The 23,985-nt window shown below is 41.9% G+C and overlaps 1 protein-coding gene across 6 annotated transcripts in view; it reads left to right on the plus strand.

Moving 5' to 3' along the window:
• Positions 1-23,985, plus strand: part of LOC146789947 (anion exchange protein 2-like) — a 2,390,686-nt gene that overhangs the window by 800,488 nt on the left and 1,566,213 nt on the right. The gene's annotated exons all lie outside the window — the stretch shown is intronic.

Genomic DNA, 23,985 nt, shown 5'->3' on the forward strand with positions numbered 1-23,985 from the left:
TATCTGTGTAAATATATATATATATACACAGTGCGCGCACGGTGAAAAACCTGAAAAATAAATAAATTAATAAATACATAACTTAGCATTTAAAAAACCGTACAAATTCACTGAAAAAACCATAGGTTTCACACACGTTATAGTTACGAATTCGCATTTAAAAAACCTTGCAAATTCACTTAAAAAACCATAGGTTTCACACATGTTATAGTTAGCTGGACATTTCACTCGTAAAAAACCAATGACATTCCCCCGTTATAGTTAGTGCAGGCAACTATAACTCACGCGACCGCAATCCTCTGCTGATGACGTCAGATATTACATCACTGATGACATATGTGTCTTTATGAAAAATAAATATTTGTAATATATGAGTAGCTAAAGATTAATGGAAGAAGACATGGGTAAATAAGTGTCTAAATACAGTGATGTAATATCTGACGTCATCAGCAGAGGATTGCGGTCGCGTGAGTTATAGTTGCCTGCACTAACTATAACGGGGGAATTTCATTGGTTTTTTACGAGTGAAATGTCCAGCTAACTATAACATGTGTGAAACCTATGGTTTTTTAAGTGAATATATATATATATACATTACCTACTGGTGATAGCCAGTAGGTAGTTATAAATCAACTTTTTCCCACAGACAAAGTGTTTTTTTTTCTAATAACTTTGGCGCAGTTTGATGAATCCTAATCCATTTTTTAAAACTAGTACACAAGTTAGTTGAGCTGCTGCCTGGAAAGTTATGGCGTGATTCGTCAACTGAGGGGCGAGAAAAAGGGGGGGTCCCAAAAAATTTTCCCAGCAGGGATAGGACGATAGCTAGTTGCCACCCCACCCTTTTGACAGAGCAACGAAGTGCTCTGTCATTTTGACCCAGTCGTCATTGTTCCCACGATACCTAGGTCTCTAAAATTCAGGCTAAACGCCCTGACTCCAGGCAGCACCGCTGGTTACACAATGATGCACTGCACTAGCGCTGCGGTAGTGTAAGAGTCAAGAGTAGCCACTCTTTCACTTTTAATACACCGGTCCTGACGAATTGCTGCTAGACCAGTTAGGGGCTGTAATGAAACATGTTGACCACCTTCACTAGACAGACCCTGTAGGATCATTACTTCCAGGCAGAGCTCACTCATTTTTAGTTAGACTAGTACACCCTCAGGCAAAAAACCATTACTTAGGACAGTACCAAACCTATTTTAATTCACAACACTCACTCACTACCTTGTCCACATACCCTCACACACCCAACGGATTCATAAAAAAAAGATCTCCGGCAAAGAGCCCCTTCGCGGGTGCCCGTCGGGCATTGCAGCGCCGGCCCGACGAGGAGCAAAACGTCCTATGATGAAGCATGACATCCTCCGGGGTGTGTGAGGGCAATCCGTAAGAGACCTGAACTCTCCTTGACTCTCCATCACTTTAGGAACTGCACATTCCTTCATATTTAGTATGTGATGATAGTCATATTCTATGGTAGTTATCTTAAAGGTCTCAAACAAATAGCATCAGCCTGGTGGGTTATTAAGCTGATGTATCTACTTGAGGGATCTGTGTTTGACCTCCCAGTCATGTTTGATTTCTCATGTTTCCATTCAGCCTTTAATTCGTCCAAGGTTGATAAAATGAACACCATTGACTTGGGTAACAATAAACATCTGTTATTTAGCACCAAGCTATCCCCCAGGCATGAATGTGCACTTTATATACACATGAGATGACGTGATGTGATGCATTATGATGTGATGTGATAATAGTGGTTTTCAAGCCCCCACAGAAGCTGGACTGGAATTATCCCATTGATCTAGTAATCCCATGTTAGACACAGCATTAACTAATTTAAACTGTGTTCATCTGGGAAGGTCTTCACTTCCTTAAAAATCCAAATATCTCAGTTCTTATCTCTTTTCCAGCCACCACCTTATGAACTAGTCTACAAAAGGAAGATAAAACGGTATTTCAGATCACATCAAACTCCCATTTCTGCTTTTTTCTGACCATTTTGGTTTATTACATTGGAGAAATAGATTTAAGGACTGCCACAATGTTGTTATTTTTTTTCTTTAGAATTCAAGAATGTAATGGGATTTTCCTCACAAAACTCTTCCTTCTAGCTTACTATTTCTTATATCTACTCTTTCTAGCTACAGTGGCTTGCACCCTATAAATACCTGTATACACATACATAAACCTTGTTTAACAAAGTGAAAACATTTTTCATGTTTGAGAGCAAGAATTCTGTTAGTCTAACATTTCCAGAGAGGGGCTAGCCGTCACTTTGTGTAAGAGAAAAGGTAATAACACTTGCATTGGTGCAGCCACCTTCTAAGGGGAAAATGGCAAATAACACATTCTCAAAATGTACCAAATAAAACATGTGAGACATTAACAAAACAGAAAAATCTGTTTTGGGAACGCACATGTTATACTTGGACTTTAAAACAGGAATTCTTTTTTAAAATGTGTTTATTTTTAAAATGTTTTTATCAATACATTTTCTGAGAATACCCAACTTTGCAGTGTAAACGTAAAATATTGTGAGGTGACCAGTACACAGTCAAATCATGAGCAATACAGTTACAAATTAATGCTAGCGTTTTCCACATCAAACAGCTTTATTTATTTAGTATAAAGTCTCCACTATAAATCTAGGCAAATGAGGGCTCACCTTCCCGCTCTTTTAATCCATGGTTGATGGTTGAGATATGTTGGACTCTCTACCAATTTCTAGTTCATAATATCTTATCCAGGGGCACCAGATCTTGGAGAATTTTTTGGGGCACCTTCTTGCTTTAGAAGTCACCTTTTCTGCCCCCATGTAAAGGTTCATCCCTGTTCTCCATTTGGTCACTGTTGGGGTGTTTGAGGCGCCCCAGTATTTAGCTATGTCCCTTTTAGCCACTACTAACCCTAGGTTGCATAGTGTAAGAGTATGTCTGGTTACATCAACCTCTGAGGGTATACCCAACAGAGCATATTTGGCGTCTCTTGGCAGCTGTGCCCCCACGATCTTGCTAAGTTCCTCTAGTATTTTGGGCCAATATGATTGTATATGAGAGCAATCCCACAGAGTATGAATGTACATCCCTATTTCTACTCCACAGCGCAGGCACTCAGGATTTCCTCCCTCCCTATTTTTGGGAGGCGGAATCTGTCGAAGTAAACCTTCTGTAGGATTTTGAATTGTATCAGTCGTAGTCTTAAATTAATAGCCACCTCTCTCTGGAGTATTGGGGCAGCCTCCCACTCCACTTCCTCTAAATCTCTCATGGTGTTTTCCCATTGAGTTCTAAAGCCTTATAAATTATCTGGGATATTGTTTATTAGGGTCTTATATGTCCATGAAATTGCTTTCTCAGGAATTTCTCACAGAAGGAGTCTTCCTTCCAGTGGTGCATGTTCGGTTATGTTAGCTGTGTCTACCTTCTCCGCCCTCCACGCTTGTTGTAATTGCAGGTATTTATATCTTTGGTTATCGCTAAACTGGTACTCCCATTGCAGGGAGCTAATCGCAATCCGGAACCGTTCCTCCAGGAGATCACTGAACCTAGTTATCCCAATTACATCCCACGGTCCAAATCCCTTCAATTTCACCATTTCTGGCAGGTGTGTGCCTTCCCATATTGGGGTTTCCCTCGTAAGTTTCTTATCCCACCTCATTTGTCTCTCTGCCCCCTTCCAAGCCTCTATCGTTCTCTGGGTCACCGGTAGTAATTGACCCCATAGAGGTAGTGAAGGTTGAAATTGACGCCTTTCAAGTAAAACAGGAAGTCTTAAACAAGCCTTTTTTTGTGCAAACGTAGAAATAGGTAGCTTGGCAGTTTTGCAACTCCCTTCTTCACAGAAAAAGGCTAATTTTAAGAAGCGTCCATGATCACTAAAAGATTCTTTGACAGAGTTGAAGGTCCTGTTATTTGAAGGTCAAATTGTATACACGAGTCTTACAAATTGAGTTCCTGAACTGAGCTGATATGCTCATTGTGTAAGATTAGAGAAACTCACTTTGGATGACATACAGCTTTTTTCATGGGTATAAACACTTCAAAATGTGCCCACTTTGATTATAAAAGTACTTCACAGTTTTTGAGGTTCGGGTGAATCCTTGTTACTAACGAGAGAAAGGCAATTTAACAGTAGGGCATCAGACATTTTTGCAGGAAAAGCAACCTTAAAATGTGCCCCTGTTAAACATCGGAGTACTTCACAAATTTGAAAAACATGTTTTCAGGAGTGGCCATTTTGTTCATAGAGTATTAAATACTACTTGTTAAATTGGGCGTGTTGTCCCTATGACCCAGAGTAGAGAAAATCACAGAAACTTGTGCAACAGACTTTTTCATGGGAGAAGGGGCATTCTTCAAATTGACATGTTAAATATGGTAAATGGCCTATTAAGAGCCATTCCGCTTGGGACGACTCTCCCAGAATTCTCCCCACTGGAGTATCGGCTCCTATACGACTACCTTAAGGATAAGGCGATCTCATTGACATACCGGAAATTTCTTTACAATTCGCCCGACACCCTACAGACAGTCCGGACCAAATGGGAGCGAGATGTGGGAACTTTTACTGATGAAGAGTGGATGGAGGCTCTCGCATCACCGCGAGAGGTGGCCATACTCTCCTGATTTAAGTTGGTCCAGCTAAAGATTCTCAACAGAACATATTACACACCCATCACATTCGTCAAAATGGGTGGAACCACCTCTACGCAATGTCCAAGACAATGTGGACAGACAGGCACGTTCTTACATTTATGGTGGGGCTGCCCGAAGATAAAGGAATATTGGGTCAAGGTCACCACATGTCTGCTCACGGTGTGTAGGAAACGGATGGAGAGGACACCCCAAATGTTTTTTTTTTATGTTTGGGGAAAAACAGGCCTTACAGCGGGAGAACAAATTTGGGTTACACTGGGTGTTGTAGTGGCGAAGCGCAATATTGCGAGGCAGTGGAGAGCAGATGTGTCACCAACCTTGAGAGACTGTAAACTTGATATGGACTGGTGCATGCAGGCCGAAAGGGTGGTTTATGAGAGTAGAGGATGCCCACATAAATGGACTAAGATATGGGAAAAGTGGAATGTGGCGCAAGGGTCTCTTTGTCCACCGGAAGAGGCCAAGGCACCCAGTATAGAGGAATGAGATCATGTCATTCTGTAATCATCCCTTGTAAAATGTTCAATGTGTTGAGAAAGGACCTATATGTTATGAGACCAAAGTTAATAATCCTGTGTCATAATTGTCTTACTACCTCCAATGCACCAATGTACGATTTAATTTTGTATGCTATACTTGCCATGCCTGCATCAATAAAAACAGTTATAAAAAATATATATATGGTAAATTACACAAATATTGAATCCAAAATATTGTGTGACATAAATATAGTTTCAAAAATATCATCACTTCATCAAAACTATTGTTGAACAAAATATCGAAGGTAAGAATATCTGATATGTTTGTATTGAATATTGTTATATCATTGTATTTACTATTGTTTACTTCGATATCATTGTGATATTTTTTTTTTAAAAATATATATATATTATAATCAATGGTTTGCTCAGAAAGTAAGGGCGCACTCAGGAAACAATAATTAACCTCTGGGCACTGCAGACGCTTTAATAATAACATCAGCCTGATACGTTTCTGAAACAGAACATTTCCTTAATCATAGGCATAAGTCCATAGTCTCACGCTACTGCATCACTGAATTTTGAATACCTGCCCTCCAATGGGCTGTTCAAATGAGACCCCAGTGCTAGCTGGGACATGCAGTGATGCAGCCTACATTTCGCCCCAAATGGGAAGGGAAAAAAACTTTTAAATCGGCATTTCAATGAGCCGCAAAAGCGTCCCTGGAGCCCATAATCCATGGTTTGTTTCCCCACATATGAGGCGTCAGCAAATTCTGCGCCTCATGGTCCCATCAAATCCCCTGGGTGGTGCAGCCCTTCACGCCCGGAACTGGTGTGTCTAACATCATCAAATATGATATATATATATATATATATTACCTACTGGCGGTCGCCAGTAGGTAGTTATAGTTAGGACCTATTATCCATAGGAAATCCGCAACATTCTATTTGGAATAACTTTGGTGCCGGTTGACGTATCTTCACGCAATTTTCAAAACTGGTGGGGCGCTCCGGTCCGCTCCTATCCTGAAAGTCTCGGGGTGATTCGTCAAGCGGGGGCCGAGAAAAAAGGGGGGTCCCAAAACGTGTTTTCCTCGTGCAATTTTCCATAGGAACCGTTAATCGCAGCCCGAACTGCTGAACGGAATTACACGAAATTTGGCAAAGAGGTAGCCCTTGGTTCACACTCGTGCCTTTTGGTTAAATGGTGTAAATCCATTCAGTAGTTGCTGAGAAAATCAAAAGTAAAATCATAGATATATCTGGGCGGAGCCTAACCACACATCTCATCGTGAGATCTGATTGGCTGTCAGCACTTCATCCAAGAAGTGTTGGCAGCCATCTTGGGACCAATATTCATGATAACACCTCATTAAAAAGCATTGCAGTTAATAGAAGGTTTTAAGACTTTAGTTACATTAGTTACATTATACATAATTTGTTGATGGTACCATACTCATTTTAGGAATTGTGGTGTGTTCTAAGGTGATTTTACCACGTGAAAAAGCCTTCTGCTGGGATATCATGAATCATGTTTGAGAGAAAACTATTTTCTCATGCTTTTCCCACAGAGGTTTGGAAGGTGATCTATAAGCTAAACTGAGAGCATATTTTCTGTAAATTCACATTATCTTTCTCAGTCATGTGAGAATGAAGTCTGACATTCTCAGTAAAACATGTGCATCCAACAATGGCAGAGACTGTCCGTTGATTCCTTTGTGTTCTGCAGCTTCCCAGAGTGTTCTAAAGAACAACTAGAGCGCTAACAGTCCTACTTATGACAAACGTATGTCACACCTGAAGCCATCTTGATTCGAATAAAGTGGTAACTCTTAAAAATTTAATTTAAAAAGGAACAAAATGAGGGGGTTCATTTTGCCATAGAAAGTATTATTAGTGCTGCAGAAAGAAAAATTAGGGCACATTGTGAGTGACTTCTATTTCATTAAAAAATTCTAACATGCAGACTGAAACATGCACTTTCAATAGCAGCAGCAGACTTCCCTGGTGACCAGTAGCTTTACTACAGTGATCTAATGAGCAACTAGAGTGCTAACATTCTGAATTTATGGCAAATGTGTGACACATCTGAATGCCTTCTTGATGGAATCAAAGTAAAAAACTGAAAGTATTTCCTACTGACGAGACTGTAGTAAATAAGGAAATTAGGAAACTTCATAACAAATAAGTCTCTCAAGATGGCCACTAGAGACAAAAGAGCCCAAATGTAGCACAAATATCACCCAGATGTAGCCCAAGTATAGCCCAATGACAGAATGTCCCAGAGTGTTCTAAAGAACAACTAGAGCGCTAACAGTCTTACTTATGACAAAAGTATGGCACACCTGAAGCCATCTTGATTGGAATAAAGTGGTAACACTTAAAACATTTAATTTGCAAAGGAACAAAATGAGGGGGTTCATTTTGCCATAGAATTTATGATTAGTGCTGCATAAAGACAAATTAGGGCACATTTTGAGTGACTTCTCAAATCCTCTTCTATTTCATTAAAAAATTCTAACATGCAGACTGAAACATGCACTTTCAATAGCAGCAGCAAACTTCCCTGGTGACCAGTAGCTTTACTACAGTGATCTAATGAGCGACTAGAGTGCTAACATTCTGAATTTATGGCAAATGTGTGACACATCTGAATGCCTTCTTGAGTAGAGAGTGAGTAGCAGAGAGTGAGTAGTAGAGAGCAGTAGAGAGTGAGTAGTAGGGAGTGAGTAGTAGAGAGAGAGTAGTAGGGTGTAGTAGAGTAGTAGAGTGAGTAGTAGAGAGTGAGTAGTAGGGAGTAGTAGAGAGTGAGTAGTAGAGAGCAAGTAGTAGAGAGCAAGTAGTAGAGAGTGTGTAGTAGAGAGTGAGTAGTAGAGAGTAGTAGAGAGTGAGTAGTAGAGAGAGAGTTGTAGAGAGTGAGTAGTAGAGAGCAGTAGAGTGAGTAGTAGAGAGTGAGTAGTAGAGAGTGAGTAGTAGGGAGTAGTAGAGTAGTAGAGAGTGAGTAGTAGAGAGTGTGTAGTAGAGTGAGTAGTAGGGAGTAGTAGAGAGCAAGTAGTAGAGAGTGTGTAGTAGAAAGTGAGTAGTAGAGAGTAGTAAAGAGTGAGTAGTAGAGAGAGTAGTAGAGAGTAGTAGAGTAGTAGAGTGAGTAGTAGAAAGTAGTAGAGAGTGAGTAGTGGAGAGTAGTAGAGAGCGAGTATTAGAGAGAGAGTAGTAGAGAGAGTAGTAGAGAGTGAGTACTAGAGAGTAGTAGAGAGTGAGTACTAGAGAGTAGTAGAGAGTGAGTAGTAGAGAGTAGTAGAGAGTGAGTAGTAGAGAGTGAGTGGTAGAGAGTAGTAGAGAGTAGTTGAGTGGGTGGTAGAGAGTAGTAGAGTGAGTAGTAGAGAGTGAGTAGTAAAGTAGTAGAGAGTGAGTAGTAGAGAGAGTAGTAGAGAGTGAGTAGTAGAGAGTAGTAGAGAGCGAGTAGTAGAGAGTGAGTAGTAGAGAGCAGTAGAGAGTGAGTAGTAGAGAGAGAGTAGTAGAGAGTGAGTAGTAGAGTGAGTGGTCGAGAGTAGTAGAGTGAATAGTAGAGAGTAGTAGAGAGTAGTTGAGAGTGAGTAGTAGAGTGAGTAGTAGAGAGTAGTAGAGAGTGAGTAGTAGAGTGAGTAGTAGAGTGTAGTAGAGAGTGAGCAGTAGAGAGCGAGTAGAAGAGAGCAAGTAGTAGAGAGTGTGTAGCAGAGAGTGAGTAGTAGAGAGTAGTAGAGAGTGAGTAGTAGAGAGAGTAGTAGAGAGTGAGAAGTAGAGAGAGTAGTAGAGAGTAGTAGAGTAGTAGAGAGTGAGTAGTAGAGTGAGTAGTAGAGAGTAGTTGAGAGCGAGTAGTGGAGAGTGAGTAGTGGAGAGTGAGTAGTAGAGGGTAGTTGAGAGCGAGTAGTAGAGAGTGAGTAGTGGAGAGTGAGTAGTTGAGAGTAGTAGAGAGCGAGTAGTAGAGAGTAAGTAGTAGAGAGTAATAGAGAGTGAGTAGTAGAGAGTAGTAGAGAGAGTAGTAGAGAGTGAGTAGTAGAGTAGTAGAGAGTGAGTGGTAGAGAGTAGTAGAGAGTGAGTAGTAGAGAGTAGTAGCGAGTGAGTAGTAGAGAGAGAGTAGTAGAGAGTGAGTAGTAGAGTGACGAGTAGAGAGTAGTTGAGAGCGAGTAGTAGAGAGTGAGTAGTGGAGAGTGAGTAGTAGAGAGTAGTAGAGAGTGAGTAGTAGAGAGTAGTTGAGAGCGAGTAGTAGAGAGTGAGTAGTGGAGAGTGAGTAATAGAGAGTAGTAGAGAGCGAGTAGTAGAGAGTGAGTAGTAGAGAGTAAGTAGTAGAGAGTAGTAGAGAGTGAGTAGCAGAGAGAAGTAGAGTGAGTAGTAGAGAGTGAGTAATAGAGAGAGAGTAGTAGAGAGTGAGTGGTAGAGAGTAGTAGAGAGTGAGTAGTAGAGAGTAGTAGCGAGTGAGTAGTAGAGAGAGAGTAGTAGAGAGTGAATAGTAGAGAATAGTAGAGAGTGAGTAGTAGAGAGCAGTAGAGAGTGAGTAGTAGAGAGTTAGTAGTTAGTAGTAGAGAGTGAGTAGTAGAGAGTAGTAGAGAGTGAGTAGTATAAAGAGAGTAGAGAGTGAGTAGTAGAGAGTGAATGGTAGAGAGTAGTAGAGAGGGAGTAGTAGAGAGTAGTAGAGAGTGAGTAGTAGAGAGAGTAGTAGAGAGTGAGTAGTAGAGAGGGGAGACGCAGCGGCAGCAGCGGGGGTCCAGCGGACTACGATACCTTGAGAAACCACACGACCCAGGAGACAGCGGGTCTCACGGCAACCCGAGGCCACGCCCCCTGACACCAGGGCTGTATTTAAACTCCTCGCGCCTCCCGCTTCGCGGGAGACGCAGCGGCAGCAGCGGGGGTCCAGCGGACTACGATACCTTGAGAAACCACACGACCCAGGAGACAGCGGGTCTCACGGCAACTCGAGGCCACGCCCCCTGACACCAGGGCTGTATTTAAACTCCTCGCGCCTCCCGCTTCGCGGGAGACGCAGCGGCAGCAGCGGGGGTCCAGCGGACTACGATACCTTGAGAAACCACACGACCCAGGAGACAGCGGGTCTCACGGCAACCCGAGGCCACGCCCCCTGACACCAGGGCTGTATTTAAACTCCTCGCGCCTCCCGCTTCGCGGGAGACGCAGCGGCAGCAGCGGGGGTCCAGCGGACTACGATACCTTGAGAAACCACACGACCCAGGAGACAGCGGGTCTCACGGCAACTCGAGGCCACGCCCCCTGACACCAGGGCTGTATTTAAACTCCTCGCGCCTCCCGCTTCGCGGGAGACGCAGCGGCAGCAGCGGGGGTCCAGCGGACTACGATACCTTGAGAAACCACACGACCCAGGAGACAGCGGGTCTCACGGCAACCCGAGGCCACGCCCCCTGACACCAGGGCTGTATTTAAACTCCTCGAGCCTCCCGCCACGCGGGACGCGCGCGGGCGGGCGCCGGGCTAAGCCCGGGCAAAGGGCGGGCCGTCTGTGGCCGTCAGGGGCCAGAGGAGGCCAGGCCGGGCCACATCTCTTTCCTGCACACTGCAAGATCCAAGGATGGGTAAGCGGAAACTACTTAATACCCAGGACCAGGGGGGAGCTAAAGCTAAAGTGCCCAGAAAGTCGGGAACTATTATTTCATACTTAACCTCAGCTGTGGGGGTATTAACCTCAGAAATAGCGCAAGCTGAGAGGGAGCTGGGTCTTGATGCCACCCAAGACCAACAGTCTGGCCTTCCGCAGCCGATAGGGAGAATCCCTATCCCATTGGAGCCGGTTGTTGTGATTGGTCCTCCAGCTCCTGCGCTGGTTCATCCTGTTGTTCCCGGAGACACTACGGCCACCATCCTACCCTTGATTTCTCCCCAACCTACGCCACAGCAGGCTGCTGCAAGAAAAAGGCCAACTAAACCTCTTTTAAAGGGCGTTAAGAGGTCGAGTAAAAAGCAAAACAAGCGGGACTCTGTACCCATTTGTACTGTACCAGAGGGTAGCCCTGCGACCATGGACTCCCTTTATTCCTCTATTCGGGACATGGTGGAGAACATCTTTTCAAGTCGACTTGAGGAGATTCTTACCAGCATAGCAAAAGACATTGTTGACACCTTGAATTTATGTGTTGCTAGCCTACTAGAAAAATGTGTTAAGATTGACTCTGCCCTTTCAGCATTAAATAAGGCCCGTATTACCCCTTATAACAGTACCTCACCTATTTTGACTGATGTCCCAATAGATGACCAAAATAGTTTTTCAGCAAAGGGTCCCTCTAGTATTGTGTCTACAGTTGTGCCCCACAATCTGAGTAATGACGTGACAATTTTAAAAACATCAGACGCAGTGGACCAGTTGATCGGGCAGGCTAGGCCTCTAAAACAAACTAGGCCTCAGGTGAAATCTGTTAGCGGCCATATTCCAATTAACTCGCCCACCTTACCTTGCATTAATCTCCCTCCTGAGGCTGGCCCGTTGGTGGTCATTTTGGTCAAGGTCCCACCTTTAGCACCTGGTAAGGTTGAAACAATCAAAGAATTATTGTCAGTCACTAGGAAATGGTGTGACCAGAATTCTTCTGGCTATGACAATATTTCTCACCATATTCTAACAGCCAGGCGGGTCGGTTGGATCGGAGGCACCCAGAAAAAACTTAAAGGGGACTGTGTAGTTGTAAATTTTAATAGTTCCTATGTCGTACCACGTATGCTATGGGATGCCTCAGATATGGATGGGGAGATTGGTAATATTAGGGCTGTCCCTCTAGGCTTTTTCTACCCACCGCTCCCCAGTTTCCCTGGAACCTGTGAGAGTACCCGCTATCCACTATGCCCAGAGTTCACTTTGGCTCCCTTGCCTTGTGCTGTATCTACCAAAGAGACTGCCCCTTGGTGTTTCCCTAAAGCACCAGCTAAGGTCAATCCCGGAATTAACTGGAGAGATAGGCCCCCAGAGGCTGTTGCTACATTTAACAGGTTCTCACCCTTGTCCCAGCTAGATTTAAATGACTGACTAGACCCTCCAGCACCAACAACTAGTAGTACTGTAAAGGAAAGTGCCATTATAGTAGACTCTGGAGTCCACATTAGGATCATGAGTTGGAATATAGCTGGGTTACGTTCCAAGCAAGAAGACGAAAATTGGTTAAACTATGTTGCAGGTTTTGATATTATTGCTCTTCAGGAGACATGGGCTAGGGACAACAACCTGTGGATTGATGGATTTAAATCCTATTGCCTGCCCGCTTTACCATCAGCAGCTGGCAGGGCAAAGGGAGGGCTGTTGTTCCTTTTTTCCATAAAACTTAAGGCGGAGATAAACCAGATAGTCACTGCCTCATCAAATTGTCAATTTATGGAATTTATCACTGAGTCTCAACCTAAAACACTGTTTATCAATTTTTATAATACAGGGGATTGTGTACCTGTGAATGAGCACCTTAGTTTCTTAACAAACTTTTTAGAGTTGTATAATGCACGTCAAACCACATCTGTACATATTATTTTTATGGGTGATTTTAATATTCATCTCTGCGATTTTAATTGTAAAATCGTTGACCCCTTTGGCCCGCCCCACTCGGTTCCCCCACACTTTGAACATTCAACTAAAGGTGAGGCACTTGAAGAGCTCCTCCTAATGGCGGATCTCTTTGAGCCATGTTTTTTATCTAAGGCTGAACGGGCAGCGACATTTGAGGCAAGGGATAGCGAATCAATCATTGATTATATTTTCTTATCCCCTACACTCTTAAGGTGGGTCCATAAGTATAGTGTCTTTCGCCTTCCTTTTAGTGATCACAATCCAGTGATTTTAGAACTCGACAAGGCTTTTTGCTTTAAAGTGGCCCCACTGGCGATAGTCTCCTCTGCTACCCTGGTCACTAGTGATAAGGGTAGGAAAGTAAAGTGGTCCAGAGTAGTTCCAGAGGATTTTTTGGATAGCTTGATGGCGAGGAGAAATGATGAGTTCAGGAAGTGTATGGACCCCTTTAATACGGGTGGTGAGACAATAGTTGCTTTTGACTCAATCTGTAAACAGGTCTCCTCTGATCTAACTGTACCTAGCATTCCGCGCAGTCAACAGGGAAATAAGTGGTTTGATGCTAGTTGTTCTAGGGCTCACCGAATTTTATTAACTGCCCTAAAAACACTGCCTCGTGATAAGGCTTTAATAGCCACCCTTAGGAGAGACTATAAATCTATAATTCAGCGCCGGAAAAACGATTTAAAACAAGAGGCCTGGGACGCTTTGTCCTCGATTGAAGTCCTTAAGGATAGCGCAAAATTCTGGAACATAGTGAACAGCCCTTTTTTAATAGGGAACGATAACGCCCCACTCGACATTAACATCCCAGAGGGGGAGTGGCTGACTCACTTCGAAGGAATTTATGCGAGTGACCTGACCCCTGAGCCTTTTAAGGTCCCCGATTCCTTTTTTCCCCTCAACCAGTTGATATTTAACAAGAATGATGTGGGGAAGGCTATAAAAGACTCTGCCTCTAATAAGGCCCCGGGACCAGATGGTGTCCCATTGGATCTTTTTAAAGGGAATATTGAGATCTGGAGCACGATTTTAACAAATGTTTTTAATGATAGTGTTGAGAATGGGTTCCCGGTATCCTGGTCCAAATCAATTATTGTACCGGTTTTTAAAAAGGGGGACAGGGGCGATCCGAGATGTTATCGGCCCATCTCACTAATCGATTCAGCGGTTAAAATATTGGGTAAAGTGGTTTTAAATAAAATCTCGGACTGGGTGACGGAGAAGGGGATTCTATCAGAGATACAATATGGCTTTAGGTCAGGCAGAGGTACTATGGACCAGTGCCTTAACCTGTACCTTTTAATTAATAAATATACTGTAGCCTCTAAAGGGTCCCTATATTTAGCATTCATGGATTTATCCACAGCCTTTGATCTGGTGAACAGATCAAGGCTGTGGACGATCCTGTTGGACCTAGGGTTAGACCCCTGCCTGGTGCATTTCTTAGCGGATCTGCACCAAGATTTGTATGCTGCAGTGAGGGTCTCCCACGAGGGAAAATGCACACGTCACTTTAAATCGGGCAGAGGGGTACGCCAAGGATGTATCCTAGCCCCCCTGCTCTTTACCCTATATATTAATAGACTAGATGTAATTCTAGGTAAAGCCAGTTTGGACACTCCGCGTATAGGGAGCAACACTCTTCCTGCTCTTCTATACGCGGATGATGCTGTCCTCCTGGCCCATACCCCGCTGGGTCTACAGAGATTATTAACCTCATTTGGGGACTTTATGAGCTCACTGGACCTCGTGGTGAATAGTTCTAAATCTCATGTGATGTCCCTGGGCAGCCAGAAAAATAAAGTTAAAAAATTTTACTGCAAAGGAGTGGAGGTCACTAGAGTCAAGGTATTCACCTACTTGGGGGTCATATTTGATGATAGAGGTTCGTGGGCCCCTCAGCTTACTGCTAAAAAGAATAGTGTGGGTAGAGCATCTTCAGCCATATTAAGTTTTGCACGACGATTGGGTGGAAAACCTAGTGACGCAGTTCTTGCTATTTATAGGGCGAAATGTCTAGCCATAGCAGCCTACGGTGCCGCCATTTGGGGGTATAAAAAGGCGGAGGGAATTCAGATTGTAGAAAATAAATTTTTCCGTTCACTTCTCTCCGTCCCCCAATCATCTCCAACTTTCTCAATCCATCAAGAATTGGGGATGGGTTTTGTTTCTGATCATTTAAGTTTGGCCCCCCTTACATTTTGGTTGAAAACATGGTTGAACCCTGAACTTTCCCTTAATAGACTTATTCTAAAAGATTGCTTGGCCCTAGACAGAATGGCTAAGATCCCCTGGCTCTTGTACATCAAGAACATGTTTTATAAATTAGGACGTCCGGAGATTTACGAGAACCCAGAATCTATTATTAAGGGGGACATTGGCTGGGTTAAAGTCCAGTTTTTAAATATAAGAACTCAAGAGCGGGAAGATGAGGAGCTCACAAAAACATCAGTAAGGGCTCATTTTTTACTGATATCCTCTCCCCAGATTGAGCCCTACCTTAATCTGGTCAGGAATCACCATCATCGCTGGTTGCTGACCAGATTCCGTTTCAACCAAATTCATTTTGTTTTAGGGAGCGTTGAGGGATGGAGCAAACCTATAGATGCAGCTTTTTGTAATTGCGACGGCCATTCATTTCAAGATACTGCGCACTTCACCTTTTTTTGTAAATATTATGTTGAAAGCAGAAGGAAGTATATCATACCATTGTTGCGAGGGAGGGGTTTTTATCAAGTTAAACCTGCTTTGATGTATCTGCAATTATTAAATTCCCCCTGGATTATTTTTAACATTGCTAACTTCCTGGTTGCTGCAGCTCGCGCAAGGAAAAAAATTTGATGTACAGCCTACCTTATGAATTTAGTGTTATTTGTATTTGTCGGGATGGATTTTTATAATGTTGTTATTGTATTGTACTTGTGTTTTTAACAATGTGTAATACTGTGATGTACTTTTATGATTTTAATTAATCGATTAAAGTGGTTTTGATGATGATGATGATGATGATGAGTAGTAGAGAGTAGTCAGTCAGTGTCAGTCAGTCAATGTCAGTCAGTATCAGTTAATCAGTGTCAGTCAGTCAGTGTCAGCTAGAGCAGCTCTGCTGACCTGGTTCTCTGGCTCTAAAGCAGCTCTGCTGACCTGGTTCTCTCCCTCTAAAGCAGCTCTGCTGACCTGGTTTCTCTGGCTCTAGAGCAGCTCTGCTGACCTGGTTCTCTGGCTCTAAAGCAGCTCTGCTGACCTGGTTCTCTCCCTCTAAATCAGCTCTGCTGACCTGGTTGTCTTGCTCTAGAGGTGCTCTGCTGACCTGGTTCTCTGGGTATAAAGCAGCTCTGCTGACCTGGTTCTATGGCTCTAAAGCATCTCTGCTGACCTGGTTCTCTGGCTCTAGAGCTGCTCTGCTGACCTGGTTCTCTGGCTCTAAAGCAGCTCTGCTGACCTGGTTCTCTTCCTCTAAAGAGCTCTGCTGTCCTGGTTCTCTGGCTCTAAAGCAGTTCTGCTGACCTGGTTCTCTGCCTCTAGAGCAGCTCTGCTGACCTGGTTCATATTACTCTAAAGCAGCTCTGCTGACCTGGTTGTCTGGCTCTAGAGGTGCTCTGCTGACCTGGTTCTCTGGCTCTAAAGCAGTTCTGCTGACCTGGTTCTCTCCCTCTAAAGCAGTTCTGCTGACCTGGTTTCTCTGGCTCTACAGCAGCTCTGCTGAGCTGGTTCTCGGCCTCTAGAGCAGCTCTGCTGACCTGGGTCTCTGGCTCTAGAGCAGCTCTGCTGACCTGGGTCTCTGGTTCTAGAGCAGCTCTGCTGACCTGCTTCTTAGGCTCTAGAGCAGCTCTGCTGACCTGGTTCTCTGGCTCTACAACGGCTCTGCTGACCTAGTTTCTCTGGCTCTACAGCTGCTCTGCTGACCTGGTTCTCTGCGCTCACGATGCACGCACCCAACTTCGCGAAAATATATTTAAAAATAATATATGTTTATTTTAAGTACAAATATATTATTTTAATGAATATCTTAGATAATCTCTTGCCCTAATATGTATATTAAAGACACATACATATCATTTTGGACCCGCCACTGCGCAAGCATCTCGTACCGTAATGAGAATGTGTCGTGAATGGGCGGGAGCAGGAGTAGCGGACTGATCACATACCAATCGCACACATCATGTAATATTAAATGTATATGATGTAACTGAAAAACACGCAGCCGTCGCACACCGTACGCGGATCCTTCACAACTTTTCTAAAATGGTGGCTAGAATCCGCGCACTCACCGTGATGTCTACGCTTTGAGTGCACGACTCTTTTTGGAATTTTTTTTTTCAAAGAAAATAATATAAATATATTAAAATAAAAAATGAAAACAAAAAAAATAATCAATATTTCAGTTTGAATGTTTCAAATTTTTTTGTTGTTGCAATTTTCAGAAAAATATATAATGTTATTTAATGAACAAAATATTTATAAATACACAGTTAAAAAAACTGTAGAAAATCAGTACAAAACAATAGGTATAACTACTATCACACTTAAAAATTAGCATTTAAGAAAGCTTTGAAATTCACTGAAAAAAACCATAGGTTTCAGAGACGTTATAGTTAGAAATTAGCATTTAAAAAACCTTAGAAATTCACAAAAGAACCCATAGCTTTTTAGGGGTGTTATAGTTAGCTGGCCATTTCACTCGTTCAAAACCATAGAAATTTCTCTGTTATAGTTAGTTCTGCTAACTATAACTCGCGCGCCCGCAATCCACTGCTGATGATGTCACATATTGCATCATTCATGACATGGTCAGTGACATCACTGATGACATCACTGATAACATCTCAAATGACATCACTGATGACATCACTGATGACATCATCCACGTGACAATCTGATACACCTCATCTTACGCTAGTATAACCTTTCATCACTCACTGTAAAATACAGAGTACCATATTTGAAACCATTGACACACCAATACCAGTTACTACATACCCACTCACCAATTCCTAAGTCTACACACACAACTCCCCTTCAACAACAGAATCATTTATACATGCAGTCACTAATTAATAGAACACTATCAAATGCACTTATACACATATATAGACATTGACACATCAGCAGTCATCTTAGTCGGTTATGCAGTCATCCTACTCACTCATGAAAAAAATTAATCACACTTACATTTACTCACTTACACAATTATCCAACCACACCTCATTTATTCAAACACATAGTAACTCATAGTTAATATGTTAAAAAATCACCATTACAATTATACACTCATTCATATAGTTACTCTCACAATCACTGACACTTACACATACTTATTTATATACACCAACTCTCACATACAATACCTTTTATTTTTTTACTTTGTTGAAGATGTACAACTAAAACATATATTCGCTCACCAACACACCAATAAATACACTCAGTCACCCCAACAGCTGTTTCCACATGCACTCTTAAACCTATACACCTAGTCAATCAGCCATTCACACATCTATGCATAGAGTTACAGACACACCATGCAACCACAAACAAACTCAGTGTCCCATACAAATACTCACCCAACTAATCAATAACTAATATACACACTCATGTAGTTAGTGACCAACTGATGCAGCATATTATACAACAACAGAGACAGTGATGCACACATTCATATAGTTTAGTTACTAATCCATGTATTAAGAGAGACACTTTTAATTACTCACTTAAACAGACAGTCAGACAGCTACTAAATCCTCCATCCAGACAGTTATATATCCACTCAATCTTCAATACAGATTGGTATATATATAATACATATTTAAACTAAACCACATTCACTGGATGATGTCATCAGTGATGTCATCAGTGATGTCATTTGAGATGTCATCAGTGATGTCACTGACCATGTCATGAATGATGCAATATGTGACATCATCAGCAGTGCATTGCGGGCGCGCGAGTTATAGTGAGCAGAACTAACTATAACGGAGGAATTTCTATGGTTTTGTACGAGTGAAATGGCCAGCTAACTATAACACCCCTAAAACCTATGTTTTTTCTGTGAATATATATATTAGGAAATTACCATGTTTCAGTATCATTGGTTTTATATTTTATCTACATGGACTATTTCATTTCCATTTATTCAGATATTTTGAATTTTTCAAGTATTAATACAATATGCTGTATTAGATGCAATACCTTACCACCTTACCGATAGTATGTTTTCCCGTTCTATTGTGCTTTGTGTCAAGTGGTCACATGTTTTCTATTACACTGTCACTTTAAACACTCTAACAAAACGTCTTGCCATGTCGAGTGAACAAGGCTCGTTGAGCTGAAACGCGTCTTGACAGCAGGAAATAAAATCTTTTAAGCATGAAATCGGGTCTGTGTCCGCCACGTTTGTTTCCGGAGAGTTGGATTCAGGCTGGAATCACGCAATATTGAAGACTGCAAGGTTCCACTCAGTCATTCACGCATCCCTCCTTCGGCCTATGGCTGGCGTCCACAGTAGAACATCACATCCAGGGCAACCTGGAAGTACTCTTGATCCGAGAAGGAAACGGACGCCTAACCCCCCAGAACCCGAACACTAGTCGGATCCAGGTTTCTATCTGAAGAATTACTAAGTCAGAGGACGAGGCACTTTTTTCGGACAGCACCAGGTAGGATTGAGCGCGTATTCTGTGGTGGAGGAGTATGCTTTGGTTTCTGGAACTACCACAATTGTGAGAGATACCCCCCGAAAACCATCCAGATAATTTCTTATTATTCCGCAATGTCGTCCGATATGGTACGAGAGAGGGAGGCGGCCGCCACAGAGAAGTTCTCTGACACCCCCCCGGCCATTAGCAATGCGAGACGCAATGTAACAACAGCTGTTACAGATACGGACACTGTTCAACACAAATTTAAAATACTGGAAAAGAAAATGAAATTGGAGCAGAGCAAGTGGTGGGAATCGCGTTCACTGCAAAGTTACATAGAGGTGGGGCGCATCCCAGGGGGCTTACGTATCCAAACGTCTCCAACATACGAAGATCCATATCCTGACCTCATGAGAGATGGGCTGAATGCAACCTTGACTCTTCGAGAAAATTAACTTTGATCCTTATCAAATACGCGGATATAGACAGAGCACGATTATTAACCGAAATCGACAACATCAATGAAGAACTAGAAACTCTGGGAGTAACTGAGGAAATTACTAAATTACGGACTGAAATGCTCAAAAGGTTAAAAAAGGAAGAAGATAAAATTAAAGAATGGAAAGCCCATAAGTTCCTTAGAGACAAAAATGATTATGATCTTGGGCAGATCTTCACTTTTGCCAGAAAATATGACGCATTAAGAAAATCAAGACCAAACAACACAGCCAGCTACATGAGCAGTCAATACAAAAAATCGAGCGTCAATAATGAAGCATCAACCTCAGACCTCAGCTCCGTGGGTGGAAGTGACATGGATTCTGAAATGCGAGATCTGCATACTGGAGTACCCAAAAACAAACCCTCTCCTGGAGAAGAGTTGAATTTTGTATGCGAGGAAAGGAGGCTCACTCTCAGACCGAGGCCCTAAAGACACAGCAGAAAACTCACAAACTTCAAACGAGGGCAAAGGCGCAAAACAAACAGAAAACACAAGAGGAAACTACAAAAGGAGGGGGTGAGGGTTCTGGAAGAAAAGGTAAACAATGCGGTAGTTAATCTATCCACGGTGAATTTGGCAGCAGAGGAAACGAAGATCCTAAGTTTGGGCCTCTCCTTTTGTCCTACTAATAACTTTGATTATGCCAATACCAGGATGGACATCTATAAGGGAGTAAGAAAGCTCAAACTTACTAAATATCATCTCCTCAGGGGCACACAAGAGAGATCAAATCATACCAACACCACTGGGGATTTATCCAGCCAGACCGAGACCTCCATGACAGATTGCTCGCTGGTTCGGGAATTACAGAAACTCTGGGATGACAACCCCAGCCCTGAACTGTCATCTACCCCCAATCCCAATTCAACTGGTATAGACTTGCAAACAAATAAATTTAACCACTTCAAGCCCAAATCCATCTTCACGCCTATTGCAGATCACAACGCTATCGATGCATTTCACAAAATTGTGATCACTAAAATCAAAAAACTGAACAAGTCAGTCGGTATGGCTAAAAGGCAATATCATGAACAAGATCAAAGCCCCAGTTCCTATGCCATTTCTGGAACCTGAGACAACAGGATATAAACATCATGCTATCTCTATACATTGTTTATGCTCCCTGTTTACGTACCAGCAATGTATACAGTTGTTCTGTCCCACTACTGGATGCATAATCTGCTATGACTATTTGACGGTTATGTATGATGGACAATGTGTGAAATATGAAAATGGCAATAAAAATAAGTAAAAAAAAAAAAAATCATGAACAAGATCAAAAATACCACAAACTTATGACCAAATTGAAGACCAAAAAAGACCTGGTCAAAGGAGGCAATGTAGTTTTGTGCTCTGAGCAGGACTATCAAACGGAGGCTATGAGTCAACTCAATGATCGTTCATGCTATACACGCACGAATATGGCACATTTAAAATCGACATATCAGACATTCTACAGCAAACTTTTAATGTGGAGGAAAAAAGACCTTTTATGTGAAGACGAATATCAGTTTCTAAAGAAAGATAAACTAACCACTCCTTCCATTTACTTCATACCTAAGGTCCATAAGAACATTACAAAACCGCCAGGGCGTCCCATAATCACAGCCAGGGACGGACTACTTGAAAACACCTCCATTTATGTTGATTTCTTTTTGCAAGACTTTGTAAAAGCGTTGCCATCATATGTGCGTGACACCAGTGACTTTGTCAGAAAAATCAGGAATGTTAATTGGAGTACAGATCATCTACTAATAGCACTTGTTGTCACTGCGCTTTATACAAGTATACAACACAATGATGGCATCAAAGCAGTGCAGTTTTAATTGTCCCAAAGATCCACAATACACAGATCACATTATGAGATGCTCATCTCCATGATAGAGTTTTGCTTACACAATAACATCTTTATGTTTAACAACCTCCTATATCAACAAACAAGGGGCGTGGCGATGGGGGCCAGCTTTTCCCCCAGCTACGCCTGCCTTCATATGGGCTGGTGGGAGGAGCTGGTCCTCAAGACGGAGTATATTGATACCATAAATCACAATGTTAATATTTGGCTCCGTTTTATTGATGATCTGTTTCTGGTATGGCAAGGGACCGAACAACAGGCCATACAATTTGTTGAATATATCAATTGTAACTCCCTTAATCTCCACTTTACAACCACGGTCAGTGAGACTAGCGTCAATTTCCTAGGCACACAGGTTTTTATACAGAACAACAAAATAGAAACCCGTCTGTACCGTAAAGAAACGGCTGGAAATTCTACGCTACATGCAACCAGCTCTCACCCACAGCATTTGATCAATAGCATCCCTTATGGTGAGATGCTTCGACTCAAAAGGATATGCAGTACTCAAGCTGATCTCAAGATAGCTCAGGAATCAAGCAGGCAGTGGTTTTTAAAAAGAGGCTATTCACCCAAAATTATTAACCAGGCAATAGCCAAAACCCAGATGCTTAATAGGGATGACCTTCTTAGAGATAAGCGAGTTACCAAAATCTCCAATCTAGACATAACTGATTCCAATCCCAATACCATACACAAATTTCGTCTCATCATGGGATACAGTAAACAGCACAAAGAACTTAATAAGATCGTACAGTCAAGTTGGCCTATCGTCCTGAATGACCCGGTGTTAGGACCCCTGCTCCTGCAGAGGGTGTCCATCACTCACAGTAAAGCTCCCTCGATGAGGGATAGTCTTGTTATTACCAATCCAGAAATATTGTAAAAAAACCTCCTGGCTTCAGACACAAAGGTTTTTTTTTCGATGCAAGACATGTAAAGCATGTTTGCATGGTGTCTATACTGCTACATACACCACTCCTTTCTGTCCAAGAAAATATAAGATTATGAAATTGCTCACATGTAAAACGGAGTACGCAGTGTATGTACTCTCATGCCCCTGTTGCTTAAAATACATCGGGTGTATGAAACTTCAGGTACACAAACGTATTCTCCAGCATTGACGTGCTATCACAAATCAGGACAACACCTATCCGGTAGCCAGACATTTTAGAAAAGTACATCAATCTAATAACAAGGAATTGAGCTATTATGTGATAGACGCAATCTCTCCTAGTAGAAGAGGGGGAGACAGAGATTACAAACTTAGGAGGTTAGAAACTAGATATATCTTGCAGTTAGACACCAAGCACCCCAATGGACTCAATGTTACAGAAGACCTATATACATGCTTATAAAGACTGTTTAAGATTCTAGCCTAAAGGGGTTCGCATACATATAGATTTTATAGAACCAGTGAATTAGATAATACATGATATTATCCTGTTAAAAAAATGTTTTAACAGTTGACAACCATACCACATATTGGGAAAGTACCAACTGCAGTGAATGTTTTTAAAACAAATAATGTAAAAATCTATTTTATAGGTATTTATGTATTTATATATTTGTATATTTATTTATATGAGTATATATTTATATTTGTCATCAGGACATCATTAACCTTTTTTTGCACAGTCTTGATATTGATAATTTGCTATATAATTATTTATTTATTTATATATGCTTTTATATATATTTATATATTCCTAATGTATGAGTCATTGTCCAACTGGCAAATAAATGTGCCCATGTACTTAACACTAACATACAGGACACTAGTATCATAAGCACCTACTCAGGTACTATAATCCTCTTAGATTATTTTACACATGCTGTCTTGCACATCCCTTTACCCACTTGTTTGCACATATTAATATCTTGCTTGTTTGCACACCATTAGATTAAACATTTAAGGAGCATACGCACCTTATGTTAATTAGGAGGTAATTTCAAGACTCTATTACGTTTTTGTCATAGATTACAATGGTGAGTGATTGAGTTACATCAACCTTTCCTATGTGACCTCCACCTAGATATTGATTTATTATTGCCAACGTTGTGGAATTATTGGTATTTTACCGTAATTAATATGAATAGACAGAATGGTATATATCTCTAATGAAATCGTCTATTCACACACCACTCTGCAGATGATTCCTACCATGCCTTGTCTCCAATATTCTCCGACTCTACACGGAGGAATGAATTTTCATAAAGAATTTTCATTTGACAACATTTAATATGATTCTTTTACATGCGATAAAGGCTGTTTTTTAAGAAACCAAA

The sequence above is a fragment of the Triturus cristatus genome, chromosome 10 (assembly GCF_964204655.1).
Source record: "Triturus cristatus chromosome 10, aTriCri1.1, whole genome shotgun sequence".
Lineage (NCBI taxonomy): Eukaryota > Metazoa > Chordata > Amphibia > Caudata > Salamandridae > Triturus > Triturus cristatus.